The following is a 15,672-nucleotide window of genomic DNA, read 5'->3' as shown; positions in this document are numbered from 1 at the left end:
AAGGTGCCTACATTCTGAAATTGTTCTTGCCAGAAAGTCAGAATTACACACCTCGTCTAAAGGCCAAGAAGTGTAGAATACTACATTGTTTTATTAGGCCAGTCAAATTCGTTCCACCACCCCAGGAGCATGATCATAGAGCAGAATAAAAACTTGGGGTCCAATTCATAAGTTTAAAGTGGAGGCAGAAAGTGATTCACGTCGTGCCGCGTCGTTATATCAAGTGCTTGTTGGGAGGCAATCCAGCTTTACTGCTTTCTTTTATTTTTTATTTTTTTTAATTGTATTATGTTTGTAGTGTCGTTTTTTGATTTTCTAGGAGCATGGAAAGTAAAGCTATTGGAAGGATGCAACAACAAACCAGATGGTTGGAACTAAGTGTGAGGTACCCGCACGAAGGACCAGGCCTGGAGAAGTCTGAGTACCCCATGAGCTTCTAGTGCTTTGGCCTTTGGCCTACCAGGGAGTTTTTTTTAACCTCTTATTAATATGGCGTGCATTGGGAACAATGCACAATTTTAAGTGTGGGGTGAGGAGATTGTTTGGGTGACTTTATACTCTATTTTAGTTGTGTTAGTTTAATTGGATAATATATTTTTTTAGAAAAATAAAATAAAAAAGAGTGGGCTTTTTCCGACGATGGATATCCTAGACAATTTTCTTGAGGGATTAAAGTCTAAAAAAATAATACAAAAGTATGTCTTTTTATTTTTTTAGGTAGTAATAATCCCCCGTGATTTTTTATTGTGCCTCGGTTCTTTTTCATGGGATGTAGTTTGAACCGGGTAGTAGTTTTTCCTTCTCTTTTTTTTTTGACTAAATTAGAATTTAGGAAATAAATGGAGAAAGAAAGATGAGATTCCTAGGCGCCCTTGACTTGTTTGATAGTAGCATGTTTAGGTTTTGGCATGTGCAGTATCTTCCCTGTGAGCTAAAATTGCTTATGATGCCTTGGTTAATTGTATAGCATGTTTTGTGACGCCTACGTCTCATTTTCTTAACTTATGTTCACTTTGTGCTTAATATCTTGTGGCTTCGTGAATACTTGCATTTCTTGAGAGCTAGAATGAGACCATCCTTAGTGAGTCATATGCCGCATGTGAAGTGAATTTTTGTGTAATCCATATCATTGTGATTGACTCTAGAACTTGCCCCGTATGTGAGTCGAAGCGAAATTTTAAGTGATCCAAGATTTGAAAAATGATTTTAGGCTTTCTTTGATCTTGTTGAGCTTATAGTTTACCATAAATAAAATTTATCCCTAGTTAACCCTTTTGAACCTAGAGACTTTTATTTGGCACCCACATTACAAGCCTATACCCTTTTTGTTCGTAATTGACATTGTTTTGAACCTTTTACCTCTTAAAATACTTTAATTATGAAATGAGTGCTACAAGAAGTAAGGATTAAGTGTGGGGTGGCTTTTGAGTGGAACCAATGAAAAGAAGAAATGTGCACTTGTTTGGTAAAATAATACACCACTAGTGAAAATTGCAAAAGAAAGAAAAAATAATTTAGATGAATAAATTGATATCTTGTTCTTGATAGCGGGTATGAATTAAAGTAGTGCCTAAAGAAAGAGGGAACATTATTAATGATGATTTTGTTTGTAAAATTGAAGTGGATTGAGGAATTTGCACTTAAAGTTATTATGTGATGTATTAAAGTGCTTAGGAGGGTGAACCACTATTCATAAATATATCCTACCCATCCCTTAGCTGTCACGACCTAAAATTCCCACCTTCGGGACCGTGATGGCGCTTAACATGTCACTTGCTAGTCAAGCCAACGTTAGAATATAATTAGCCATTTTAATAAAATTAATTAATAACAAGAAAATAAATGCGGAAATAAAGTCTAAAATAAAGTGAATAATCCATAATAATCGTGATATCTAAATACCATCCCAAAACGGGAGTCACAAGTGCACGAGCTTCTAGAATAATACAAATAAAGGTCTGAATAAAATTCAAGTTGTTTGAAATATAATACACAACTGAGAAAAGATAGAAGGAGACTTTAGAACTACGAAAGTTGTGCAGTTATACCTCAAGTCTCCACTGGTAGCTGTATCCGGGCAAATTTATAGTACGCCACTGGGACCAACTCCAAAATCTGCACAAGAAGTGCAGAATGTAGTATCAGTACAACCGACCCAATATACTGGTAAGTGCCGAGCCTAACCTCGACGAAGTAATGACAAGGACAAGGCAGGTCACTTACATTAACTTGTATGCAATAATAGTAATAACAACAATAATAGAAATAAATAAGGTAACTCATTTTAACAGTTGAAGCCAACTCAACAGTCATAACCAATTATTATTTTTATCAATTTCCGATGCGACGTGTATCCCGATCTCACAATATATTCATATTCAATTATGTTGCGTCGTGCATCCCGCTCCTCCAACATATTCATTTCAATCAGTTCTGTTGCGGCGTGCAACCCGCTCCCCCAATATAAACTTTAAATAAGTCTGTTGCGGCGTGCAACTCGATCCTCCAATATATTTACTTTCATTTTCCTTGCGGCGTGCAACCCGATCCCCCAATATATTTACTTTCATTTCCGTTGCGGCGTGTAACCCGATCCCCCAATATATTTTAACAACTTATAAATGTAATAAAAATTACTCCAATAAATACCACGTTCAATGAGAAATTATTAAGCATCAAGGAACACAATAAGTATAATTTATTTATGAACAAACAATGACAATTAGTAATTAATTGTGAAAATCATGGAGAAAATAGGCAGTTTAATATTTAGTATGCTAAATGTCAAATAGCAATTAAGACACATAAGTCAAATAAGCATGTAACAATTATTGGAGGAATTCAAGAATTAATATTTGACAAGGAATATGAGTGAAACAATTAATATAATAATTAATTCATGATTTAAAATAATTTATAATTTTTCAAGTAATTATGCAAACAATTAATTTGGCGACGTATAGACACTCGTCACCTTGCCTATATGTCATTCACATGCATCTCACATAACAAATAATTTAAAGATTCTATTCCCTCAAGTCAAGGTTAACCATGACACTTACCTCGCTTTGCAACCAAGTTCAAGAATCCAACAAACCTTTGCCTCGTGAATTCGTATCCGAAATTCCCAAATCTAGTCATAAACAATTCAATATACTCAATACAAATTGCAGGAATTATTTCCATATGAATTTACTAATTTTCCAGATTAAAATCCAAAATTCATCTCAAAAATCGACAGTGGGGCCCATTTCTCGAATCTCGAAAAAAACTTACGAAATCCGAACAGTCGTTCCGATACGAGTTCAACCATACAAATATTATCAAATTCCGATGTCAAATGAACCTTCAAATCTTAAATTTTTATTTTTGAAAATTTTTACAAAAATTCCAATTTCTTCCATCTAAATCCGAAATAAACGATGAATATAATCATAGATTCATGAAATATTATAAATACTTTTGGACATTGAACACTTATTCCAATCCATATGGTAAAAATCGCCTCAAAAATCGCTTCAATCCGTGCTCCATAGCTCCAAATATGTTTAAAATGGTTGAAACCTCGAAATATAGCTACTGCCCAGGTATTTACTCTTCGCGATTGCGAAGCACAACTTTTCTCAGCCCAAAACTTGCTTTTCGTGATTGCGGAAAATGCTTCGCGATCGCGAAGAACATGTTCCCAACTCTTCCAGATAGCCTCTAGTATAATGGTCATAACGTTTTGTACAAAACTCCAAATTGCAAATGGTTTAACTTTCTGAAAACTAGACACCAAGTGCTATAACTTTCATTTGTTGTTCATCTCTTGATTCCTCATAGATTGCGCGATATAAACTTCCAAAATAGGCCTTGTGCAACAGAGATTTCCAAACTCTTCCCTGACAGCCTATAGTATATCTATCATACCTTTCTGTACACAACTCCAAATGACAAATAGTTTATCTTTCTGAAAACTAGATACAAAGAGCTACAACTTTTAGTTTGGATCATCTCCAAATTCCTTATAAATTGCGGGATATAAGCTTCCAAAGTCAGGTCAGAGCAGCAGGATTTTCCTCTACGCGATCGCGACAAGGCTTCCGCGATCGCGATTCACAGTGTCCAAACAGCAAAATTGCTCTTCGCGATCGCGACCATTTGTCCGCGATTGCGATGCATACCTCTGTGGCCAAAAACCAGCAACTAAAAATGGCCTAGAAATGATCCGAAACCACCCTGAAAATCACCCGAGCCACTCGGGACCCTGTCCCAACATACCAATAAGTCTCAAAACATATTACAGACTTAGTCGAAACCTCAAATCACATCAAATAACGCTAAAACCATGAATCATACCCCAATTCAAGCTTAATGAAACTAAGAAATTTTAACTTCTACATTCGACGCCGAAACCTATCAAATCAAGTCCGATTGACCTCAAATTTTGCACACTAGTCATAAATGACATAACAGACCTACTCCAACTTACGGAATCAGAATCCGACCCCGATATCAAAAAGTCAAATCCGTGGTCAAACTTTGATAATCCTTAGCCTTTAAATTTCTAGTTTCCGTCAAACGGCCATAACTTGAGCTAGGGACATCCAATTTAAATTCCAGGAATACACCCAAGTCCTAAATTACGATACAGAACTATCGGAATTGTAAAAATATTGATCCGGGTTCGTTTGCTCAAAATATTGACCGAAGTCAACTCAGTAAAATTTTAACGCTCTATTTCACATTTTAATCAATTTTTCACATAAACAATTTTTCAAAAATTAGACGGACTACGCACGCAAGTCGAGGGGTGATAAATAGTGCTTTTCAAGGTCTTAGAACACGGAATTAACTATTAAATTTAAAGATGACCTTTAGGGTCATCACATTCTCCACCTCTAAAACAAACGTTCGTCCTCAAACAGAATTAGAAAAGTACATGAGCTGGTGAAAAGGTGTGGATATTTACTCTGCATGTCCGACTCGGACTCCCAGGTAGGTGCTTCTACCGGCTGACCCCTCTATTGCACCCGAACTGAAGAATAACTTTTAGACCTCCACTGTCGTACCTGCCGGGCTAGAATAGCTACCGACTCCTCTTCGTAAGTAAAATCCTTTTCCAATTGGACTGAGCTGAAATCTAACACATGGGATGGGTCACCATGATATTTTTGGAGCATAGATACATGGAACACCAGATGAACCGCTGCTAAACTAGGTGGTAATGCAAGCCTGTAGGCTACTTCGCCCATCCTTTCAAGAATTTCGAAGGGTCCTATATACCTAGGGCTCAACTTGCCCTTCTTTCTGAACCTCATTACACCTTTCATGGGTGAAACCCGGAGCAATACTCTTTTTCCAACCATGAATGCAATATCACGAACCTTACGGTCGGCATAAATTTTTCATAGACTAAGCTGTGCGAAGTCGATCCTGAATAATTTTGACCTTATCCAAGACATCTTGTACCAAATCGGTACCCAACAACCGAGCCTCTCCCTGTTTAAACCAACTAACTGGCGATCGGCATCGCGCCATCACCTTCCGTACAATGCCTCATATGGAGCCATCCGAATGCTCGACTGGTAGCTATTATTATAAGCAAACTCCGCAAGTGGCAAGAATTGATCCCAAGAACCTCCAAAAGTCTATAACACAAGCGCGAAGTATATCTTCTAATATCTGAATAGTGCGTTCTGACTGTCTGTCTGTCTGTGAATGAAATGTTGTACTTAACTCAACTCACCTGCCTAACTAACGTTGTACAACCCTCCAAAAGTGTGAGGTGAACTGCGTACCTCGATCAGAAATGATAGACACGGGCACACCGTGAAGGCGGACAATCTCACGAATGTAAATTTCAGCTTACCACTCTGTAGAATAGGTAACTGCCACTGGAATGAAATGTGCCGACTTGGTCAACCTGTCCACAATAACCAATACTGTGTCAAATTTTCTCTAAGTCTGTGGAAGCCCAATAACAAAATCCAAAGTGATACGCTCCCACTTCCACTTAGGAAATTCTAACTTCTGACGCCAACCATCGAGTCTCTAATGCTCGTACTTGACTTGCTGACAATTTAGACACCGAGCTACAAATGCAACTATATCCTTCTTCATTCTCCTCAACTAATAATGTTGCCGCAAATCTTGATACATTTTAGAGGTACCCAGATTAATAGAATACCGGGAACTGTGGTCCTCTTCAAGAATTAATTCACGAAACCCATCCACATTAGGAACACATATACGACCTTGCATCCGCAAAACTCCATCATGTCCCACAGCAACCTGCTTGGCACCACCGTGTCACACCGTGTCCTTGAGGACAATCAAATGAGGATCATCATATTGTCGCTCTCTGATATGCTCATATAAAGAAGACCGAGCGACTACACAAGCTAGAACCCTACTGGGCTCTGAAACATACAACCTCACAAACTGATTGGCCAGAGTCTGAACATCTGCAGCTAGCGGCCTCTCACCAACTGGAATATACGCAAGGCTGCCCATACTCAAAGCCTTTCTACTCAAAGCATCGGCCACCATATTGGCCTTTCCAGAGTGATACAAAATGGTGATATCATAATCTTTCAACACCTCCAACCATCTTCTCTACCTCAAATTAAGATCTTTTTGTCTGAATAGATACTGTAGACTACGATGATCTGTGAATACTTCACATGACACGCCGTAGAGGTAGTGTCTCACAATCTTCAGTGCATGAACAATGGCTGCCAATTCTAAGTCATGAACCGGATAATTCTTCTCATGGACTTTCAACTGCCGCGATGTATAAGCAATCACTCTGCCATCTTGCATTAATATTGCGCCAAGTCCAATACGAGATGCATCATAATACACCGTGTAAGATCCTGAACCTGTGGATAATATCAACACTGGCGTTGTAGACAAAGCGATCCTGAGCTTCTGAAAGCTCTCCTCACACTCTTCGGTCCACCTTAACGGAGCACCCTTCTGGGTCAATCTAGTCTTAACAGTTGTTCATAATGAATTACAGAATCGTCAATTAACTTCATGTTAACAAAAATCTTGTTTCAAACCCTTACAATACTGATAACGAGATGCGAGGTATGAAGACCTCATAATTATTTACCCGAATTAACGAGTCACATTTAACGCCACCTGGGCGGGCACCTACCTCGTAGGTTAAAACTCAATAATTACAACATGAATTAGGCAAGTATGCACAGAGAATTTCATACAAGAATTTTCAAATAAGCCTAACAGGCATGACTCTCATTTATTACTATAGTACAAATTTAATTTCACAAGGGAGAACTTAAACACAAGAATTTTCCTCACAAGGATCTCGTCCTTATATAACTTCCACCGCAACTCGTAGCCCGATTTAAACATATCAATTTATATTAAAATATGAGGATCTCGTCCTCAGTTCTGAATCACAAGTAATATGCACATCGTGCAATTCGAAAATTTCCATTTTCTCTTTTTAAATAATTTCGGTTACACCAAATCACAACACATAATGAACCCCACACTGGTAGGGCATATAATTCACAAGTTGTAATTAATTATCCGTAAATTACATCAAAACTTACCGAAATGAATAACATAAAGCCATCTTTATCCCCACAGCTCTTATTAGTGACCAACATGGAATGATAGGCGTAGTTATCTCCATAGAATCTCCTAACAGGAGAAAACACATAAGTAGATTATAGAATTACGAAGCTCACTCATAAGTGGAGCACAATAGGAGAATTCGTTTCAATACTCAGAACCGAATCAAGTTAAGGAAATTATTCCTTTATATTAAATTGAAGTCGTACCTATAATGACACCATCTAATGTAGAGACCTCCACCATACCATAAAACAAATATATCAACGGCTGGGTCTCCACCTCTAGGATGCCTTCTACCTACCTGTCCTCCACCCCTAACTGGTCATGTGGGTGGTGTAGTAACTGCAATGGGGCACGTAGACTGAGTGCTTTGATGAAATATGTCTCTCCCAAGTTTGGGACAATTTTCTCATGATGTGCCTAGTATCACTATATTCAGAACAACCCCTTTACGGGTTTGGCTGCTCATATTGAGTCTGTGCCAGATAACTCGAATAACCATTGTAGGAAACTCACGTCGGTGGTGCATTAAAAGAACTTACTGGAGCGCCCCGAGTAATCCGATGTGCGGACTGGGATGGCCGACTGCCCGAGCCCCCGCCATAATGATTTATGCTTGCAGAGTAGAATCCACTAAATCCCCAGAACCTTGAGACGTCTTGGTGTCCTTAGTTTCCTTTTTCCTCACCCCGAACACGTTCTAATATATTCGCAATTTCTACCACTAGCGAAAATGAAGTATCAGCCTGTAGCTCCCAAGTCGTACAAAATTTTACGATTATAATTGAGTCCTTTAATGAGTCTGTGGACTCGCTCTCTAGATGTAGGAAGCAAAGTAGGAATATGATGGGCTAACTTATTAAACCTGGTGGCATATTATGACACTGTCATGGTGACCTGACGCAACCGTTCAAACCCTATGCGCCACGCATTATGGACATTCTGTGAACAAACTCTTTCAAAAGCGTTTCTGAGAACTGAGCAAGTGGGCGGTGTTGCATTGGCTGGTCTGCCCTCTTCATAGGCTTGCCACAGACACCTATGGAGAATTACCTCTCCCAAGGCCAATTTCTTTTTTTGTTATGCTGAATCAACATTGTTGAGCTGACCCATTTCTTAACATACTCTTCGATTCATCTCAGAGGCAACCCTTACCCCTATTTATACACAACGATCACAAAAGTAGAGCTCCATACAAAATAATCTTGGCACGAACCACATAGTCCAGAATCTCGTCAACCACTGTACTTCCTCTGAAGCACCCCAAAATCCGCAACCATGACATCCACGCTGAGTAGACCTTCTGTAAATGTAAAGTTGTTTCTCTAACTCCTTTGGTACTGAAGTATAGGATTATTAAGTAGGCGGACATACCGCAAGTCCTAACCTTATCCTCAACAAAATCTCAGGACTTAAACATGTGTAAATTTTTGGGGACCTTTCAGTACCACATTTATACATTTCAGGCGAAAACTGATATAACACATGACCCCGCAATCCATCCATTGATAGTGAACTCTCCCACTTGGCGCTAATTAATAGTTCACCACATCTGACGAACCACAATATTAACCTTCACAACTCGTATTAGTCAACCAGATGCCAAGGTCCGTTGCACCCCCACATGATTCACTAGGTGATCTCTCAATACGTCCGCATCTTCAGTTGGAACCACACGTTGAGGCAATGTTTGAGCATCTCTGGCGCCCTCGTAGTCCATTCGATGCATCACGAACCATCGATGCTCAACTGATACCGAGTGCACAATGTCATACATGAGTGGATACAAAGGAATATGTGGTATATGTTTCAAGCTAAATTAATGTCGCACGATAAGGGAAGAAAGAAATGGAATTATTTCAAAACTTTGTAGCCTCTGGAAGATAAGTACAGACGCTTCAGTACCGATCCTTCAGACTCTACTAAGCTTCCTCGTGACTCGTGAGACCTATGTAACCTAGGGCTCTGATACCAACTATCACGATCCAAAATTCCCACCTTCGGGACCGTGATGGCGCCTAACATTTCACTTGCTAGGCAAGACAACGTTAGAATATAATTAGCCATTTTAATAAAATTTTAAATTAATTAATAATAAGAAAACAAATGTGGAAATAAAGTCAAAAATAAAGTGAATAATCCATAATAATCGCGATATCTAAATACCATCCCAGAACTGGAGTCACAAGTGCACGAGCTTCTAGAATAATACAAATAAATGTCTCAATAAAATTCAAGTTGTTTGAAATATAATACACAGCTGAGATAAGATAGAAGAAGACTTCAGAACTGCGAACGTTGTGCAGTTATACCTCAAGTCTTCACTGGTAGCTGTATCTGGGCAAATCTACAGTACGCCGCTTGGACCAACTCCGAAATCTGCACAAGAAATGCATAGTGTAGTATTAGTACAACCAACCCCATGTACTGGTAAGTGCCGAGCCTAACCTCGATGAAGTAGTGACGAGGCCAAGGCAGGTCACTTACATAAACCTGTACACAATAATAGTAATAACAACAATAATAAAAATAAACCAGGTAACTCATTTTAACAATTGAAGCCAACTCAACAGTCATAACCCATTATTATTTCCATCAATTTCCGTTGCGATGTGCAACCCGATCCCACAATATATTCATATTAAATTCTGTTGCGGCGTGCATCCTGCTCCTCCAACATATTCATTTCAATCAGTTCTGTTGCGGCGTGCAACCCGCTCCCCCAATATAAACTTTAAATAAGTCTGTCGCGGCGTGCAACCCGATCCCCCCAATATATTTACTTTCATTTCCGTTGCGGCGTGCAACCTGATCCCCCAATATATTTACTTTCATTTCCGTTGCAGCGTGCAACCCGATCCCCCAATATATTTTAACAACTCATAAATGTAATAAGATTACTCCAATAAATACCACGTTTAATGAGAAACTATTAAGCATCAAGTCACACAATAAGTATAATTTATTTATGAACAAACAATGACAATTAGCAATTAATTATGAAAATCATGGAGAAAATAGGCAGTTTAATATTTAGTATGCTAAATATCAAATAGCAATTAAGACACATAAGTCAAATAAGCATGTAACAATTATTGCAGGAATTCAAGAATTAATATTTGACAAGGAATATGAGTGAAACAATTAATATAATAATTAATTCATGATTTAAAATGATTTATGATTTTTCAAGTAATTATGCAAACAATTAATTTGGCGACGTATAGACACTCGTCACCTTGCCTATTCGTCATTCACATGCATCTCACATAACAAATAATTTAAGGGTTTTATTCCCTCAAGTCAAGGTTAACCACGACACTTACCTCGCTTGCAACCAAGTTCAAGAATCCAATAAACCTTTGCCTCGTGAATTCGTATCTGAAATCCTCAAATCTAGTCATAAACAATTCAATATACTCAATACAAATCGCAGGAATTAATTCCATATGATTTTACTAATTTTTCGGATTAAAATTCGAAATTCATCTCAAAAATTGATAGTGGGTCCCACGTCTTAAATTTTGGAAAAACTTACGAAATCCGAATACCCATTCCGATACGAGTTCAACCATATAAAAATTATCAAATTCCGATATCAAATGGACCTTCAAATCTTAAATTTTCGTTTTTGAAAAGTTTTACAAAAATTCCAATTTCTTCTATCTAAATACGAAATAAACGATGAATATAATCATAGATTCATGAAATATTATAAACACTTTGGGATATAGAATACTTACCCCAATCTATTTGGTGAAAATTACCTCAAAAATCGCTTCAATCCGAGCTCCATAGCTCCAAATATGTTAAAAATGATTGAAACCTCGAAATATAGCTACTGCCCAGGTATTTATCTTCGCGATCGCGAAAAATGCTTCGCGATCACGATTCACAGTGTCCGAACAACAAAATTGCTCTTCGCGATCGCGATCGTTTGTCCGCGATCGTGATGCATACCTCTGTGGCAAAAAACCAGCAACTAAAAATGGCCTAGAAATGGTCAGAAACCACCCTGAAACTCACCCGAGCCAGTCGGGACCCCATCACAACATATTAAAAAGTCTCAAAACATATTACGGACTTAGTCGAAACCTTAAATCACATCAAATAATGCTAAAACCATAAATCATACCCCAATTCAAGCTTAATGAAACTATGAAATTTCAACTTCTACATTCGACGCCGAAACCTATCAAATCAAGTCCGATTGATCTCAATTTTTGCACACTAGTCATAAATGACATAACAGACCTACTCCAATTTCTGGAATAAGAATCCGACCCCGATATTAAAAAGTCAAATCCGTGGTCAAACTTTGACAATCCTTAGCCTTTAAATTTCTAATTTCTGTCAAATAGCCATAACTTGAGCTAGGGACCTTCAATTTAAATTCCGTGAATACGTCCAAGTCCCAAATTACGATACAGACCTATTGGAACTGTAAAAATACTGATCCGGGTTCGTTTGCTCAAAATGTTGACCAAAGTCAACTCAGTTGAGTTTTAAAGCTCTATTTCACATTTTAATCCATATTTCACATAAAAACTTTTCAGAAAATTATACGGACTGCGCACGCAAGTCGAGAAATAATAAATAGTGCTTTTTAAGGTCTTAGAACACTGAATTAACTATTAAATTTAAGGATGACCTTTTGGGTCATCACATTAGCCCACATTACAACCTTGAAAAGGTCCTAATTGATTTTAGATCGAGTAAGATTACATTAGTAGAGATTTATATTAAGGGCAAGCCTATGGTGCCAACTGCATGCATGTGACTTTTGTTGGGAGAGTGAGGAATTTCTTTGATTTATCTGAGTCCTTAAAATATATTTGAGAATTTGATTCGAATGTGTGGATTCAACTTACTCATTTGTTCTTATTGTCAGAGCACATGATTTCGCAAGGGATAGGTGACGTTATTAGACTTCTCTCTATGATGTTATTGGGTGTTCAAGCCATGAGTGCATTATGAATTTTGAGTCGGTTTTTGAAGCTAGGATTGTTATTGTCACGACCCAATTTCACCTGTAGGTCGTGATGGCGCCCAACACTACAGCTAGGGAAGCCAACTAATAAATTAAGCATACATCGATAAAATTTAAAACAAAGAAAATATAAACCCAAGCTCTACCAATGTGTGTGCCAAGACCTGGTGTCACAAGTGAATGAGCATCTAGTAGATTATACAATACTCCAAATACTGTTTGAAATGAAATAGACAGAATGTATATATAAGAAGAGACACTGGTAGCTGCAGAACGGCTCAGAAAGGCAGCTCACCGCTATGCCTCGGGATGACGTGGGTATGCGATGATAGTTCCTCCACTAGACCCTGCCTCAGGTCCTGCACAAAAAGTGCAGCAAGTGTAGTATGAGTACGTAAACAACGTGTACCCAGTAAGTATCAAGCCTAATCTCGAAGTGGTAGAGACGAGATAGCCGACTTTGACACTCACTATGGGTCAATAATAATAACTTAAATAAAACTAGGATATTTAAATCAGTATGATTTACAGAATTTATAATAATTTATTTAATCAGCAGAAATAATCAAATTCCTTCAAATGTAACAATTCTCAATATATCGATTAATTTCCTTCAATTCAAATAATTTCCAATTTATCAATTAAACCTCATTTACAGGAGTAACAATTAATCCCTTAACAAGCAAGAATAATAATTCATTAAATTCCAAGGATTTTCTCAATATACTTATTAACTTCACAAGTTGAAATAAATTATTAAAGTATCGTGTAATTATTATTATTAAGCACGATTTCTACCTAGGACGTACGGCCCGATCCAGAGTGTCGTGTACACTGCCGAGGTACGTGCGGCGCGATTCATAGATGCATCTATCCTGCCGAGGCGTTCGGTCTGCTCCACAAGAAAGGAGGACATTTTTTTATGTGCCTCCGGAAGGACAGTATGTTTATTATAAGATAAATTTGGGAGAAGAACAATTTCTTTTGACAATTAATTGATTTAAATAAAAATCAAGCCTATGAGATTTCCATCCTTTAATATCTTTATCAAACAATTCACAATATATTCATATATATCAATTAATACTAATTAATCAAAGAATACAATTTACACAAGCAATACATGCTTTGAGTCCTAAACTACCCGGACTTTAGCATTAATAGTAGCTACGCACAGACTCTCGTCACCTCGTGCGTACGTAGCCCCCACAATTAGCAACAATTATTTAATCTTAATCACCTATGAGGTAATTTCCCCTCACAAGATTAGACAAGAGACTTACCTCGTCTTGCTCCAATTTAATCCACTATAAGGCCTTTTCCACGATTATCCAACTCCGTCTGGCTCGAATCTAGCCAAAATAATTCGATACAATCACTAAATATAATAGGAATCAATTCTATAAGAAAATACTACATTTTAAAGAAAAGATCCGAAATTAATTAAAAATTCGCCCGCGGGGCCCACATCTCAAAATCTAGCGAAAGTTATGAAATCTGACAACCCATTCAATTATGAGTCCAACCATACTAGTTTCACTCAAATCCGACTCCGAATCGATACCGAAATCTCAAAATTTCGTTTCTATGAGATTTCTAAACTTTTCCAAATTTCAATCTCAAAACACTAATTAAATTTTGAAAACAATGATATATTCATGTATATTGATTAAATCTGAGTTAGAATCACTTACCCTAAATATCTTTCCTTGAAAATCTGTCAAAAATTGCCTCTGTTCAAGCTCAAGTTTGTCAAAAATGGCAAATGGGTTGAATACCTCTGTTTTTATAACTTACAGATCTGCCCAGTTCGATCTTGGGAGCTCGATCTGTCCAGTTCGATCTTGGGAGGTCGATCTCGGGAGCTCGATATTGGGAGCTCGATCTCGAGAGCTCGTTCTGGGGAGATCGATCTCGGGAGCTCGTTCTTGGGAGCTCGATCTCGGGAGCTCGTTCTCGGGAGCTCGATCTCGGGAGCTCAATTTTGTCAGGGGTTCAATTTTTGTCAGGCAGCTCGATTTTTGACAGGCAGCCCGATTTTGACCGCATTTCCAGCAGAAAAATTGCAGCAGCTTTTGCAACAGCTAAATCCTACTTTTGATCCGTTAACCATCTGAAACTCACCCGAAGACCTCGGGACCTCAACCCAAAACACCAACAAGTCCTAAAACATCATACAAACTTATTTGAAACCTCAAATCGCACCAAACAACGCTAAAATCAAGAATCATGCTCCAATTCAAGCTTAATGAAACTTAGAATTTTCAACTTCTACATTCGATGTCGGAACCTATCAAATCAACTCCGATTGACCTCAAATTATACACACCAGTCATAAACTACATAATGGAGCTATGAAAATTTTCGGAACTGGATTCCGACTCCGGTATCAAAAAGTCAACTCCCCGGTCAAACTTTCAAACTTTAAATTCCTATTTTAGCCATTTCAAGCCTAATTTCACTACGGACTTCCAAATAAAATTTCGATCACGCTCCTAAGTCCAAAATCACCATACGGAGCTGTTGGAATCATCAAAATTCTATTTTGGGGTCATTTTCTCAAAATGTTGACCGAAGTCAAACTTAGCACTTTAAGGCCAACTTAAGGAATCAAGTGTTCCGGTTTCACCTCAAACACTTCCAAATCCCGAACCAACCATCCCCGCAAGTCATAAATCATTACAAGCACCTACGGAAAGTTTTATTTTAGGGAATGGAGTTCTAAAAGTTAAAATGACCGGCTGGGTCATTACACTCTCCACCTCTTAAACAAACGTTCGTCCTCGAACGAGTTTAGAATTGTACCTGAAATGCTGAATAAGTCTGGATATCTGCTCCGCATGTTTTCCTCGGTCTCCTAAGTCGCTTCCTCGACTGGTTGGCCCCTCCACTGGACTTTTACTGCAGAAATCCTCTTGGATCTCTACTGGCGACCCTGTTTATCAACAATGGCAGTTGGCTCCTCTTCATAACCCAAGCTATTATCTAGCTGAACTGTGCTGAAGTCTAACACATGTGATAGGTCGGCATGATACTTCCGGAGCATAGATACATGAAAAACCAGATGAACTCCCGATAGGCTGGGAGGC

The sequence above is a fragment of the Nicotiana tomentosiformis genome, chromosome 2, assembly GCF_000390325.3.
Source record: "Nicotiana tomentosiformis chromosome 2, ASM39032v3, whole genome shotgun sequence".
NCBI classification, from domain to species: Eukaryota; Viridiplantae; Streptophyta; class Magnoliopsida; order Solanales; family Solanaceae; genus Nicotiana; species Nicotiana tomentosiformis.
This window is presented reverse-complemented; position numbering follows the sequence as displayed.